The sequence below is a fragment of the Ambystoma mexicanum genome, chromosome 12 (assembly GCF_040938575.1).
Source record: "Ambystoma mexicanum isolate Mex_15411 chromosome 12, UKY_AmexF1_1, whole genome shotgun sequence".
NCBI lineage: Eukaryota > Metazoa > Chordata > Amphibia > Caudata > Ambystomatidae > Ambystoma > Ambystoma mexicanum.
The window spans coordinates 135859639-135875782 of NC_090936.1; positions in this window are offsets into that span (position 1 = coordinate 135859639).

The window sequence follows — 16144 nt, forward strand, 5'->3', positions numbered from 1 at the left end:
AGGTGATATTTCTTTCAAACAGTCTGAAGCGATGGCTGCATGTGGGCATAAAGATGTAATTAAGTATTTCTTTGATGTGTTTAAGCTCAACCAATTGTTTTCCACCCAGTATTCAATATTATGGAAAACATTTGCTATTTGTTCTGAATTATTATGTAATCGGTCTAAATGGAGGCTGAAGAGCAACTGTGTATCATCAGTCGTTTTGAAAGTGCTGAAGTCGACTTTTAAATAGACATTGGAAAGCAGAGGGGACAGGCAGGCCCCTTGTGGTACCCCACACTCAACACTGAGATCTCGTGATTCAAAAGGCGTCGAGGTTTCCTTTAGCAGTTTGTGCTTTTAGGAACGAGAGAAACCATTGGTGGCGTGCTCCGACACAGTAGTGGCTGGTTTCATCCAAGTCACGAGTATAGTGTGGATCAGGGTATCAAAAGCAGCCAGTAGGTCAAGTAGCATCAGTAAAGCTGATCAATGATGTTAAGGAGCCTGTCGATAACTTTGATGAGAGGCGTCTCGGTGCTCCGCCCTGCATAGAAACCAGCTATTGAATGGTAACTACCTGGTCCAGACTGTTAGAAATAGGACGAGAGTTGCCTCCGTCATAGGGGCGTAGTGCTGTTTCTTTAGCAGAGGAGTACTGTAATCCAAGGCCTTTTGAGATTTCCAGTGATGTGTCCTTCAACAAAGGATCTGTTAACAAAGTCAGTGATGATGGGAGCGAGATCATTAACACACTGTTTGATCATGATGGACGGACAAGGGTCCCCCCGGGCATGTGGTTGGTTTCATAGATTTAATTATGTTGATTGTTAGGAGTGAAATTGAATTCTGGAATGCCATTGTGTTCTGTCCAGTTGTCCAACGTGATGTGATTAGGCCCAGGGCTCTGCAACATTTAGCTCTCCAGATGTTTTGGACTACAACTCCCACAAGCCCTAGTCAGCATAGATAGTGGTGAGGGGTCATGGGATTTGTGGTCCAAAATATCTGGGGAGCCAACGGTTGTAGCCCCCTGGTCTAGGGCGTCAGTTTGCCGTTTCAATTTGGCTTTCAAAGAAGGCTCCTTTGGTTCTAATCATGGCTAATGTGTTTTGCGCATGCAACTTTTTCAATGCAAAGTTGGCGCTGGGTAATGGGTCTTTTCTCCATTGTCTTTCTAAAGATCTCATATTGGATGTGAGCTCTCTTAGATGGCTACTATACCATCTATTGTGTCTACGGCCTAATGTAATAATTGTAGTGAATCGAGGGGCTACATCATTGATGATCGTAATAAGAATGGGCTAATCCATCTAATGATGAGATCTGGCTAAACGTTTTAATACATGGTTGCATAGGGGTAAATAAATGGTGCCTGGTTAATAAACGCGGGTTCCTATATGTAATCACTTTTGTATGTTTTCTAATAAGCGGGTTAGATGAAAAACGGTCAAAAGAAATGAAAGAGTGGTCAGGCCACTGTTGTTGATGAGATGTACATGCATTATTTTAACATTTCCGTGGAGGACCCAGTCTAAAATGTGGCCTTTTTAGTGAGTCGGCTGCAAAACAGCTTGTTCGAACTCTAAGGCTGACATCATAAGCCAGAGTTCAGATTCATCTGTGTCCTAGGGGCCGGGGTGGACTGGGAACGAAAAGAGGCCCTGGAAATAATTTTCAAAGAGGCCCCATATTGGACATTTTTAGCGATCCCAGACATTTTCTTATGGGAAAATGTAAATACCACAGAAAAGGGGCCCAGGGTGCACAGGCCTACCAGGAAATCTCCAGAGTTCACTATAGGCCACTCCACTCCACTCCTGGGTGCTTTAAACCCCTGAGATAGTGAGTGCACTGAAGAAAACATTAAGGGCCAGGCAACTTTGGACTCATGTTGAGCAGTTTGTAGCATACAGTGCATGCGTACAATGTACGTGTAAAATTGTACACATCCATTTGATGTCATGCCTGATTTTCTTTCATGCATTTGGCAGAAAGGGGCCATGGAACCGAATATCGGATTCCGTCTCTCCATTCTGTCCGCCATCCATATGCCACAGCATTTACGCCGGCATGACATATTCATGCTGGTGTAAAGGATGTAGATTCCCATACAATCTGAATAGTTTTTAAACCAGCAAAAAACAGGCAGATTCCTTTTGAATCCATTTTGGGTGCTGCCTGCCATGCATAAACATCAGGCAGTGCTTATTTGCACTGTGATGTGCAAAAACAAAGGTGCACAGTCGATTACTCACAAAATTACAACTTTGTTTTGCACTTTGCATTGCAAATGACTAAAGTGCACAGAGGGGACCTGGTTGCGCATCAAGCGTAAATGTAGGGGGCCTCATCTGTGCAATTATTGGGACTTTGAAAATGAGGCTCCCTTATTGCGTACAATAGGACATTGGATACTTGGCTATGACATTAGGTCCACTTAGATTAGACTGTTGCACCAGATTTATCCATCCTGATACTGTTACTATAGGGCCTCCGCCCCTTAATGTTTTAGGGAGTTTCCCCATAGCCCCGAAGGAGCTTTTCCTACCCTGCTCCATATATAAATAATACATACTTGTGCCACAAATGTTTTGTTGTATTCACGCTGTGACAATGGTCATATCAGGTTCTACACAAGGCAGCCCTTGCTCTCCGATACAGACACAGATCATGATCACACATGGTAACCTCTGTATTCCACACAAAGTCAGCACATTCAGCTTTTGGACCAGAAGGGAAACACCCTGTGTACTTGCACCACCTATAAGCCGGAACTATTGCATTGGAGTACAGATAGAGAGACGTGGTGTAAGGGGAGGAACTCACAGCCTGTAGGTGTTGTTTGGTTATGTGCCCACCCATTGACTACCCATGACCATGCTAATCTGTATGGCCTGTCCAACCCAGTTTCTGCCTCTCCCAGCCCAAAACATCTCCTCACAGGAACTCCCCGAGCTTGTTTTAATCAAGCCTTACCATCAAACTTTGCATTTGAAGTCCCTGCCAGTGTTTTTTCAAAGCAGTCTTCTGAGAGTTAATGACTTAATTAGATATGTAAACCCACTACTGGTGTAACAATAACGTCTTACCCAGGTCTGCCTTTAGCCACTCGATTTATAAGCACTATCCTCCATTGAAGTCCTGTTAAAAACAAGCATTGGTAAAGCCAACAGTTTCAGCTTGTGTATATAAGTATTAGGCTTTTGACAGGCACTGCTTTTAGATGCCCAGGTAAATGCCTTTCCCATGCCTATACAAAAGCCCAACCTGTTGGCATTATCAATAATTGTTTATTTTGGCAAGACTCTCGTTAAATGTACGTTCAACCCTTGAGGTAACAACTCTTAAGTCAAAGGCTTCAGAAAGGATAAATGCCAAATAAATGCCCTAGGTAAAAATATATTGTTCATGCCTTCGCCCTCATGAAAGTTGGTTTCTTCACAGCAAGACCTTGAGAAATTGCCTGGCGATCATTCATGTGAAGGGGAGCCCATTCTCCACAAATGTACGATTTCACTTCGCAACTCAGAAGAGAAACCAGTACTTACCTCATTCGATTTTCCAGGGCCTGGAATCAAGCTGCATACACTAGGAATGTCATAGAAGGCACATTTTGGATTGGGGATTGCATCATGTAGGAGTAAACTGCCATTATGTGAGGATGGGGCATAACGTAGTTCTGCTTTAAATACCCATAGAATCCTGTAAAGGGCTGACTTTCATTGCGGTTGCTTTAAGTAATATCTGATGACTGTGATCCTTGGACTCCAAAGGCCACTATTCAGTTAAATGATTGCAAAAAAATAGAAATATCAGAAACACCGCCCATCTAACTCGAGGGAGGCCGTTATTGTCCTCATGCATCTCTAATGGCACAAAGACTAAAGAAAAGGGGCTTCTTTGAATAATTAATTTCGTACTCGGCTTTGGTGGCATGCATACATGTCACCATAGAGCCACTTCAGGCCTCTGCACCCTGCCATGGGTGGACTGGCCTATAGGTAACTCTGGAGATTTCCTGGTAGGCGTCTGCACACTGGGCAGGGGTGGACTGGCCTATACGGTATACAGAACTCTGGCGATGTCCTGATAGACCTCTGCACCAGGGGCAGGGTGGACTGGCCTATAGGGATCTCTAGAGATTTCCTGGTAGGCCTCTCCACCCTGGCCAGTGGTGGACTGGCCTATAGGCAACTCTGGAGATTTCCTGGTAGGCCTCTGCACACTGGGCAGGGGTGGACTGGCCTATACGGAATTCAGAACTCTGGCAATTTCCTGATAGGCCGCTGCACCAGGGGCAGGGGTGGACTGGCCTATAGGGTTCTCTAGAGATTTCCTAGTAGGCCTCTGCACCCTGGCCAGGGGTGGACTGGCCTATAGGGATCTCTAGAGATTTCCTGGTAGGCCTCTGCACCCTGAGCTGTTTTTGTGTTTTTACCTATTTTATTTCCTTAGGAAAAGGATTGGGCTCGCTGAAAAGGTGTAATATAGGACCACTTTGAAAATGATATCCAGGGCCTCTTTTGGTACACAGTCCGCTTCTTGCTCAAACGTTTGGGCTGTTAATAGCGACGAGGTGCCCCATTTCTCCAAAGGTTATTTGTGCTCCGAGCAGACAAACAGGGCAGAAAGGGTTCTTCAAAAAAGGGAACCAAAGGCACCATTGAAATAAGTGAAGAGAGCTCCTTCAAAATGCATAAGGTCCTCTTTCTAGTTTCATCTTAAAGAGGTGCCAGCCTAGGCAGGACCAAGAGGAAAGTGGCTGTAGGCATGTTTCTTTTCTTTTAAACATAGAGGAGTGGGTGGGCAATGGGGGCACGCATGGCTGTGGGCAAAAATCAGAGTTTCTATAAGTCGATAAAGCCAGCAATCTGAGCTTGCTGATTGGCTGACACAGCAGACTTGGTGAAAAACTTTCATGATGCCTAGTAAGCCATGGTCACATTGCTCACTAGACAGCATGTTGTGATATGCCATGTTCCTGTGTTGGGGTGTACTGTTTCCGTTGCAGAGAAGATGTGTGGTGACGTGTCATGCTCACCTGCTTGGATGTTTGCATGTGCCTTGGAATGTGGAATGCAGAATATCTGGTGCGTGTGTGAGGTCTGTCAGGGTTCCATGCCCAAAGGTTGACAGCTGGTGGTGTTGCTGGCCAGCGAGAGGTTGTATGTGAGATGTCATGTATGCTTGCTTGGGATGATTGGATGAATGATGAAATGCGGAGAGTGTAAGATCTGTGAGGGCTACTTTCCAGAGGTTTGACACTTGGTGCTGTTTCTGGCCAGAGAGAGGTTGTATGGTGAGAAGTCATGCATGCTTACTTGGGATGATTGGATGAATGATGAAATGCGGAGAGTGTAAGGTCTGTGAGGGTTCCTTTCCCGAGGCCCACTTTGCAGAATTTATTTCATTCATGGTGGTGGCACCTCGTTGGGTGCATACACAGAAGGCTATTAGAGGCTGGTCTCACTGTCTGAATAAAACAGCATGCCATTCAGAGATGTTGGGCGGGTCACTTGATTAAAAGAGGGTCGACAAGGGCACTAAGGGGTTAACAGTGCTGCTGTGTAACATACACACATGCTGTTTATAGCCAGAGAAGCCGAATGCTTGAGCAGCAGCGTTCATAAGGTGAAAGTCCAGTCCTATTATAGCTACGATCAGTGAGTGGCACACACACAGTTCAAATGAAAAGTTATTTTGTATCTCTTTGTTTAATCAAGTGTCTGCTTGCTTATCTTCCAGTCCACATTGATCCCGGCCCGGCTGGCTGCTGCAGCCTGCCCTGCTGACCTGAGCTGGCAATGTGTGTGCGCTCCAAAGAGGCCCTATGGGCCAGAGGCCTACCGGGGGATGTCCCGGTGTCCCGGTGGGGCAGTCCAGCCCTGCCGAGGGGGCTTTAAGCCACAGGTTAAGGTTGCACCCCGATTAACAATTGCCCCATAGGGCACATTATCGGGAGTATGGCATTAAGTAGCAGATGATCGAACAATGTAGAAAAGTGAATTTTGTTAAAAGAACTTTAATCCACAGGACCGTACAGCCCTGAATCGACTGGGTTGATGCTATCCGCACAGAGATGATTTATATATTTGGCAACCATACTCCGTAATCAGTTAAGAGATGGCTTTGGGAAAATACAATAAATGGAATCGCGGGGAATAAATTATTTCCGGATTTGGCTCGAGAACACAAGAAAAGAGAAGTCTTGCCCGGCTATCTGGCAAAATGTCCCAATGCTAAATGTAGATGATCATTTCTTAGAGCTCAACTTAATCAAATACCTACTAAAGACGTTTTGCATTTTAGAAACAAAGAAATATACCAATCTCCTCCGTGTCTTTCTGTGTTTTCCACAATTATTTAGCACATATCACCAGTGTAACATACACTGTAATTTTGTTTCACTTATTAGCAAAAGTAATCTCGGCCCTATATTTCCTTTTTGATTGTATGGCTTTCCTCGAGCCACCTTTATATGCTGGTGGCCCCTGACAATAATTGTGGAAAACATTGGAATATGAGATGGTATGAATGTGTATGAAAGGTGGTTATGAAAGGTATGGTCTAAAATAATTTGATATATAGTTGCTATGGTTGTTTTATATTGTACGAGTGTATATTAGTGGATATATAGTGGAAATGGAAGAAGGACTGTTCGACTTTACTGGCGCGCGCCCCTCGCGGTACTTTGGGAAGCGCACGTGCCACATTCTGCGCTTCTCACCATGCTGGCCAATGGAAATGACACTGTGGGGATTATCCAATCAACTACTGAGGGTGTGGGTCACAGAAAGGGGCGGTAATACTGGTATTCATTACTGTGCGTAGTGAGGCTGGCTGACATGGAGAAACGCGTTGTGTTGACTTTGAGTGATGCCTTTGTGATAGATTTACACAAGTATGCTCAGTAAAGAAAGTTTCATGGCAATTTCGGTTTGAAAGCAGTGGACGCATTGTGGTGCGCTGTCGATGACCTCAGTTTAGCCCATATGCATGCACTTTGCAGATAACTGGCCAGTTCCTCTACTGTGCATGTTGTCGTCATGCACTATGGCAGCTTGCATTTGGGTTACGCTGTAGAGGAGGTCCCAGACATGGCCTGCACCCCTGCCCCCCATTTCGAAGTACCAGGAACGTACTCGCCAAGGTACATGACGTATGAGGAGCAGATGAACCAACAGAGCGCTGCACGTGGACTCTGCCCAGTGTACATCAGAAGAGTCATACCTGTTGAAGCGCCCATAACCAGGCAACCCTGGGCTGCATGGTACCCTCTTAGACAACCGTACCAGCAGCTGACATGAAATGAAGAGTACCTACAGACGGTCCACGAAGAGACCCAAAAAGCCCTAATGGATGGTAAGTGGTAATGACACAAGGGCCCGGGCAGACTCACGGATGAACGAAAACGACAATCAAAGATAACACACCAGGGCGAGGAGCTATGAAAATAGATGTAATGAACGCGGAATAGGAGACGATGTTGAAACGTAAGGAAACATCGCTGTAAAACAAGATGAAGTATCCAACCAGCTAACACGTGTAAATAGGCTTGGAACGCAAGAAGCTGAGAAAACGATACTGCTTGCAAAGCTTAGTAGAAGAATAGAGCGGCAAGTGCCAACCATATATCTACCTCAATAAAGCACACTATAGAAGTGCAACTCCATTTTGTAAACAGAAGTATGCCCAGGCGGCAGAGGCCTACCAGGCCAGGTTTCATATTCCGGCTAAAGCCATAAGGAAGAGCGGAATCGAAACTCAGCAAAGAAGCAGCTCACGCCTGGGAATTCGAGGTCAACCTAAGGAAGGGAGGAGTGCGGCAACTCTGAAGAATCAAAACTTCAGAGCATACCAGCCTGCCCCATGAAGGTCAAGATAAGGGGGGGCCAAGGCAAGTGGCGAGGCCGAAGGAGAATCAAATACTCGAAAAGAAGGGAATTGATGCAGATTCACGGTGAACAGACACGTGACTAGCCAAGCGCGAAGAGTTACCAGCGTCTGATGTCGCCCAGAACCAAAGATGCCATAACTTCTCCAGATAAGAGGCTACAGTTTCGAGGCCATACCCAGCCAACTAATTGACACATAGCCCTAAAACACTGATTGATGGAAAGGAGGCAGGGTGAATCTAGGGGCACTAGGCACCCGGGTGTCCATTCTGCATGCTGCTAATTAAAGTGGAGATTTATGTCTAGGGGTGTAACCTACCCAATCACAATGGACCAAGTAATCTAGGGTCGTATAGACAGTAGAACCAATAGGACGTTGTACTTGTAGTGACATCTATCACGTGTGATGTAGAGGGATGGGCGTAGACGCCCACCCGATAAGAGTTATCCAATCCGCACGCTCTGTTACCATATACAGATATAGTACCTATACTTAGTTACCTTTTCCAACCAATGATATTTCATGACAAACGTGTAGAGTTAGATGTAAATGATGATGAGTTTTGAGTATAAATGTTACTGTTTGTATGAAGTTCGAGGAAGTTGAAGCGAGACAGGAGATCGCATCACCGCTGATTCCCATGTGTTTCCCCGTTTTTTGTACTTGTCATTAAACAGACTTCCCTTTGCCAAACTATTGAGTTGTCCTTATTGAATTGTGTTGGAGTAAGTGAATCCTGCACCCCCATTCCTCACTTGGTGCAGCTATCTTGTCTTACAGGTACTAGAGGGTGAGCTCTGACCTATGGGCACGTCAGAGGATGCTCCGCCTCTCTTGTACAATGCGTCTTGTTTACGTTTGCTCCATCAACTCAAGAGGCTGATGAATGCAGTGAAGAGGCTTTTTCCCACTGCCTAGGTGGTTTTCTCCGCAATACCACCAGGAAGAGTAAGAACCACTCATATTGGCTGTTGTACCCAACAGGGGCTGGAAGGTGTCTGATTAACAGAAGCATGTCTGATTTTATGTGCGCTCATAGCATGTTTTTCTGTAACAATGGCATCATTAGTTCTGCAAATGCAGAGTTCTTCAAATGGCATTTAGTTGTCGTCCATTGGTAATGCTGTTTTGTTTGCTCATCTCCAAGATGCACTCAGAAGGTTCTTGTAAGATTCTGAGGACGAAAAGAAAACACACAACTCTATGAAACCGAAAATGAGCACTTTGTGTGGAAGCAGATAATTAAAAAAAAATAAAACAACAAAAAAAAAACCCACAACGGCTCTTTTCAGAGCCACCCCTACAGACGAAATCCCTTACCCTGCTTGACATTTCTTCCCCCATGCACGCACACAGCACGAAAGCCTCATCCGGGGATGTTCAGGACAGTGGCCATGGAAATGGGACTGTGGAGGCTGAGGGATTGTGCAACAACGTTTCTGGGTGTGGTGTGTACGCAGGGAACTGTTGCACAGAACTGCTACTGTTACATGGAGAGTGCACATGCCACAATCTGCGCTTCTCACCATGCTGGCCAATGGAAATGCGACTGTGGAAACTGTCCAATCAGGTTGTCAGGGTGTGCGTCACAGGAAAGGGCGGCTATATTTTGTTTCATTACCCTGTGTAGTGAGGCTGGCAGAGGTGGCAAGACGCAGAGTTTTCATAGTGGATGATCCCGTTGTGCAAGATCTGTTCCAGTATGCCGTGGAAAGAGGCTTTAATGGAAATTTGAATTAGGAGGAAGTGAAGGCTTTGTGGTGCGGTGTGGATGTGCGTAGTTTCGGCCATTTGTTGCAGAATGTCGACGAGTGGCCACTTTCGCTACTGTACACGTTGTGGTTGTGCACTATGGAGCCTTGCTTTTGGGTACCATGGCTTGTTCACGTGTGTACTGTCAACTCAAAAAGATGAAAGCAGTGAAGCGCATTTTTCCCCACTGCGAAAGTGCTTTTCTCATGTATACCACCAATTCCAGTATATAACTATTCCAATGAATGTTGTCATCAGCCAGAGGTCAGAAGGTGTCTTATCAACAGAAGCATGTGTAACTTCTTGCGTGCTGCTGGGATGTACTCCTGTGAGAATGAAAACATTGGTTATGGATATGTGCACCTTCTCAATGGAAATGGCATTTCTTTGTCGCCCAGTGGCAATGACATTTTGTTTTCCAATCTACAGGCTGCACTGAAGACGCTATTGTAAGAATGTGTGGCAAAGTACAACAAACAAAAACACTTATAAAAGCCGGAAGAAAAATCCGGAAGAAAAATTGTTCTATGGAAGCACCTTTAAAAAAAAAAATACTAAACGGCTCATTTGAGAGCCCCCGGTACAAACGAAATCCCCTACCCTGGTTGACATTTATTCTCCAACTCCCACGCGCACAGCACAATAAGTCTGCAGACATCGCAATAGATGCAAGGTGGCACGTGCCACATCCGGCCCTTTGGCAGATGGCGGCCATAGCAATGGCCCTGTGCACGCTACGGCTTTGCTGAAAAAGGTTTCTGGGTGTGCTTTTTACGCACAAATGGTGATACACGGTGTATTTGTCGATACAAACGCGGAAGTGGTGGTTATGGCTGTGTGCTTCATGAGCCACAGTGTACGGTTTTTGGGGGAGTTTGGAATACATTGATTGAAAGTGACTGGAACACACTGTGCAGTGGCTGCTCATTTTGGATTCTACTATGTGGATTTGTACTGAAATGCAGTGACTGCTTTTGGTTTGTCTTTGTGAGACTTTGGTGACGCATGATCATGCCGACATTATTGTTCTTCATTGTGGAGGGAAAAGTGCGCAATATGTTGCCAGAGTTTCCATACCGTTTGCGATGAAGGAGGAACTTGCCCAGGTCATGCGCATGCTTCCGATCTAATGCATAATTCTTTATCGCACTACGCAGACACAGATGTGGCTGCGTTACTTTTCATTTCTTCCGGGAATGGAGAAAGCTCTGTACATTGTGAAGACGTCTATTAGTGTCTTTCCAACTCTGAAAGCAGCTTTTATTTTCATTGAACTTTTTTCCTCTTCCTGTTGCTTTCCATTTATTTTGATCTTGTAACACACCACACAGAAGGAAAGGAAGGCAAGGCCTGGTACAGAAGGGGCACCACTGTTAGGCAGAAGTATATGCAGTGCCCTTTGGGAACACTACACACAATTAAGACTACAAGTGTCAGTACAATTTCACCTTTGGTACAAGCCTGTACTACACAGTTATAGTGGTAGCAGTAGCGGAGCAGCCAGACTTATCTCAAGAGTAAGTGAGCAATACAAATAGTTACACAAAGGACAGCAATTACTATGATTCAGGCAAACACTGACACAAGGTTTCTAAGTAAAAGAATATATATTTATTTACTCAACAGTTGTACAACATTTCACTATTCTAAGTAAGTCAAAATCACAATCATAAATGCACCACACCATTTCCCTTAAATTCCAGACAACTTAAGCTCACAAACTGAAGTGGGAGCAAAATAGCACTCCAGCAATTTAAAAGGGAGGGAAAGACAAAGTTATTAGAAAATAGGCAACACCAACAGGTAAGAATTCTGAGCAGTTGAACAAGAGAGACTACAGTGAGGAGATCAGCTAGAAAAGGCTTAGGGCCAAAGTCAATAGGTCAAAAGTCTTTTGCTCAAGATCACACAGTTCGCAGTAAAGTTCATGGCACAGATTCCAGACGAGGTTGGCTGGTAGAAAAGATAGTTCAAAGAGAAGAGAAGAGAAGGACAAGCCCTCGGATTGGAGAAAGATTTCAAACACTTTCACCGCGGCTGAACGAAACGCACAACCGGATTTGCACAGTACCTTGAAACGGAGAGGGCTTTAGCTGAGGCAGACGTTCCTGGTAGTCCCTGCAGGCTCACGGTTCCTGAAGCGACTGTCGGACTGATCAGAATAGGAAGACTGGAGGGTCCTTCACTTCCCTGGGAAGAAACCAGCAGCAGAGCCAAACAACGAATAAAAGGTGCGCTTCTTAAAACCCAAGCAGGGTCTGACCTTCTTGGCTATCCGGCCCACTGTAGCTCTGTACAGCGAATTCGACCAGGGGAGGAGTCCTGGCTTGTAGTTTGAATGAACTGGTTGGTCCCACCAGCTCAAGGGAAGATGTTTCCTGGAGGATCTTGATTCGGACCTGCAGCAGGGCTTCACCGGGCGGTTCAGTCGTTGTATGGGTCCTTTTCTTCCAGTTCCTCGTTGGTTCTTTCGTGCCAGTGGCGACTCTGCTCTTCCAATCCCAGAGACCTGCTTTTTATGCAGTTTCCCCCATTCATACAGCCTGGCTGTCAATCACACAGCAGGGTGGCTGGCCTGACAAGGCCAGTCCCCTTAGCCAATCAGACAAGAGTGCGACTTGGGTTACCAAGGGGACCCATGGCAGGGGTCTGAAGATCCCTCCCTCACATCCTGCCTACCTAGACTATCAGGAGGATAGTCAGGCGCCTTAAGGAGGGCTTCTGTGCAGAAGCCCGCGAAAAGACAGCAAACAAAAGAGTCATCCCCAGTTTGGCGCGCAGAGAAAAACACGAGAAAGACTTTAATAAAAAGAAATGGTGACTAAACCCAGCCGGAGCCAAAATAAAACATATATGGTCAAGCAGGTTTTATGTTCGAGGCTAATATAATAGCCTAAAACATTACCACGTTATATAAGATAAGCACGGTAGAAAAGTTAGGGTAGATACCACTGCCACCAGCCAAGTCTTAATGTTAAGGGAACGAAACAAGGCTCCAAGAGGCACAGAAAAAAAGGGGTAAGAGTTAACCCTTTCCAGTACTCCATGTACGATGGGGTATACTGGGTCTGTGGTTTAAAGTGACTATATAAAGTTAATGGCAACTTTACCTGTTTCTGGGGGACAGTAGTCAGTCCCAGAAAATGGAGTCTGTGGGGAGTCTCAAAGACAACCCTGTGTCACTGCACTGAAGGTGCTGTGTAACACACACAAAAAGTGGTGCACATGGAGTAGGTGAGGCTCCAGGGCCCAAGACCACACAGAAAGTCGAAATACACATAGCAAAACACATGTAAGAGTGGGAAAAAAGGCTCACACTCTTACCAGGCGAAAAAAATAAATCCTAGAAATCCAGCAAAGCTGCTGGGGACGCAGTAGGTAAGGGAAATCAACCATTTATGAGAATTCTCCCTAACCACCTACAGGGATAACATAGGGGATGTCCACAAAGAAAGGGAAATGTTGGGTGGCCCTCACTTAAATAGACGTCCGTCATTGTCATGATCCCGGACCGACCCTTCCCAAGCACTTCCAAGTACTTTCCCTTTGTAGAGTGGAACGTCGCAGTACATGTACAATACAATGCCCTTTGCCAGGTAAGGGTCTGCAGCGCAGCATATGGTGTGCAAAGATGTTTTAAGGATCTGCTGCCATACACGGCTGTTCCTGTTGGTGGCCGGAGCAGCTGTGCAGAATGCTGTACATGAAATTATGCTAGTGCACTGTTGGAAGGGCAGTACCCTGCCCACTGGTGCCTTGTGCTTCGATTTCAGTTCTCGTCACATGCAGTACGGACACTTCATGGTATGCCATTAGCCGTAGGACCAGCATTCAATGACATTAATGCATTCTGAAAGAATGCTTACAACAAGGTGAAACGCAGCTTCATTAAGTGGAACAGGAAGAGAAGTATTCAGCGAGACAAACGCGGCTACACTACTTTTCTATCCACCCCTGATATTCTTTGCTCTCTGAAGAATCTGCTGTTTGTTTACTTCTCTTTACATGCACTTGTATGTGAGTGACCAAGGCGCACCAGCTTTGCCATTTTGCAGACTGACTGCAGACTGTTACACCCAGAGATGTCTTTATGGGAGAGCAGAAGGGGCACTTGCCCCGGGCCCCCACCCTCGAGGGGGCCTCAAGAAGGAGCCTTATTAAAAAAAAAGTCAGTTTCCCTAAGTCAACTAAATGAAGTATCACACATCAGGATTTTCTTTGTTGTGCTGCTAAGGATAAACCTATTTTCTGTCTGTTGTTGACAAGTACATTTTATTCTGATCTTTTCATCCTGTAATGCTATGTTCAATGTGGTATACATAGTTTGCGTGGCACAACACCTGTAGCATTCTCACCTTTCTGTGGGGTTTATATTGATCATGTGCAATAGCCAGATATTGATACATTTGATTCCCCTGATGGTTCAGAGGATAGCTCAGCGTGTTAAGCACTCATCGCAGAGATATGCGTTCATATGCAAGATTACAATACCAAATTGCAGCAAGGCCGACGCAGCGTTTCGAATGTGTGAAGTTGTTAAGCCTGCATCTTTATGTACTTTGTTTTATAGCACTCGAGGTGTTATCATCACTAATGTACCTGCACCAGATAGTGGTTGCTATAGAAACTAACACAGCGTCAGTATGGTGAAGGTCTAGAAATTAGTTTATTTAGATGGGGAGTTGTAAAACCTAGGCAGAAACCCCCAATGATGACAATAAAGTGTTAGAGGAGTTTATGTGTCCAAATTTCAGACTGTCGAACCAAAGCGTTCATGCTTGCATCCTGGCTTTGCCAGCAGATGATAAAGTGATCCTGGACAAATCTTATATCACTGACAGAGCTGCACTGCCTTCTATGAAAAGGTTTTCTTCTCACATACTGGTGGCATTGTTTGGCCAATTACCTGATCTTTCCTATCATGTAGGCAATTTGAGTGGAAGGAGTTCTAGACACTAGAGAGCAGACCAGATATTGCAGGCTTCTTACAAGCATATTTTAAGGTCTGCTTATGTGACAAAATGGTTTGCTTTTTTGTACAATTCAAAGGTATTTCTGCACGTTTTTAAATACCATTGCCAAAGCCTGTGTTTGGGGTGTATGTAAAGCTTTACAATCCAAAAGAGAAACCTATCTGAAATATTTTAAGATCACACTATTAGTATGCTGGTAATTATATACTTTCCTTGATGATGGAGACAATGAACCTAGAATCGTTCCCATTTTGCATAATATGTTTCTATAACGTTTTGTTTTTTAAAATGTTTATATTGGGTTATGTGATTTTCATATTTTCCAAGTCAGTTTTGTAAAATGGGATTATTTTAGTACAGGGTAAAAACTAGAAAATAAATTGGTAAAGAGCAGAAATTGCAGAGTGGGTATGAATCCCAGCTTTACCTCTTAATCAATGTGTGATCCTGGGAATCTAATTTAATCTGGTATTTCCTCACCTGTCAGAATTGCAAGTCCCTAAACCTTTCAAAATTGTCAGCCCTGCAGAGTGATTTTGTTCTCAGGGTATGATCTTTAAAAAAGACTCACTCATGGTTTCACTGGCTACATATAGTGTTGCTTCCTCTATAATGATAGTGAGCATTGATATATTACACACCACAGCCACCCGTTTCTTTCAAATGGCAACACTGCTTGAAAACCATGTCCCACTTCTAATCTCAGTCTGTCTGGATACGGATACCTTCCTGGTATCTTCAAATCTTCATCCACTCTCTATGCTATGCTATGTGTAGTTTTATCCATGCTTCCCATTGGTCGCCTGTATGCACGCTTGAGCACTTTTGCTGTCTCCGAGGCAGGTAATCTGAGTTGTTTGACTATTCTGGATTATGTGTACCTTTGTCATAAAATCTGTGTCCTGCAGTTATACTATGTCCAGTATACCTTCCAAGTGGCTGCTATTGATGAAATGTTTGCTGTACCTATGCTTGAACACAAGTATCCTCGTTGTAAACTGCTAATGCTACCCTTGAAATGCTACTTGTTTTTCACTCTGATTACAACATGAATGAAGAGGATAAGGCATATGAAAGGGAGTTTACCATGCTTTTTTTTATCTCTGGGAGGCAGCATATCAAGATATGGGTTGTTATCGTGATGTGGGGTTGGGCCCACTAGATATTCTATATCCCTTAATTCCTTTGGTCTGTTGGAGGGGGGCCCCAGAGGTGTCCATGCCCCGGGCCCCCAAAGTGCTTAAAATGGCCCTGGTTACACCTGCAATTAAATGTTTACTCCAACTCTACGACCCGCCGGCAAAACCTTCACACTTTCTGTCACAGTGCTCACTTCAGAGACAGTGTGTCTGTTTCACGGGTCATGGAAAGACAAGTAGCACATCAATCAAATTAATGCAACATTTAACACGCCCACCATAGATTGGAGGTTGCTGTTTCTCGTTTTCCAGTGCGCCTCATAGAGCCATACGTGCTGCAGCCATACATTGGTAGGTTTGCACAGCAACCCAAGCTGTCGCCATGACTGCATGAAATGT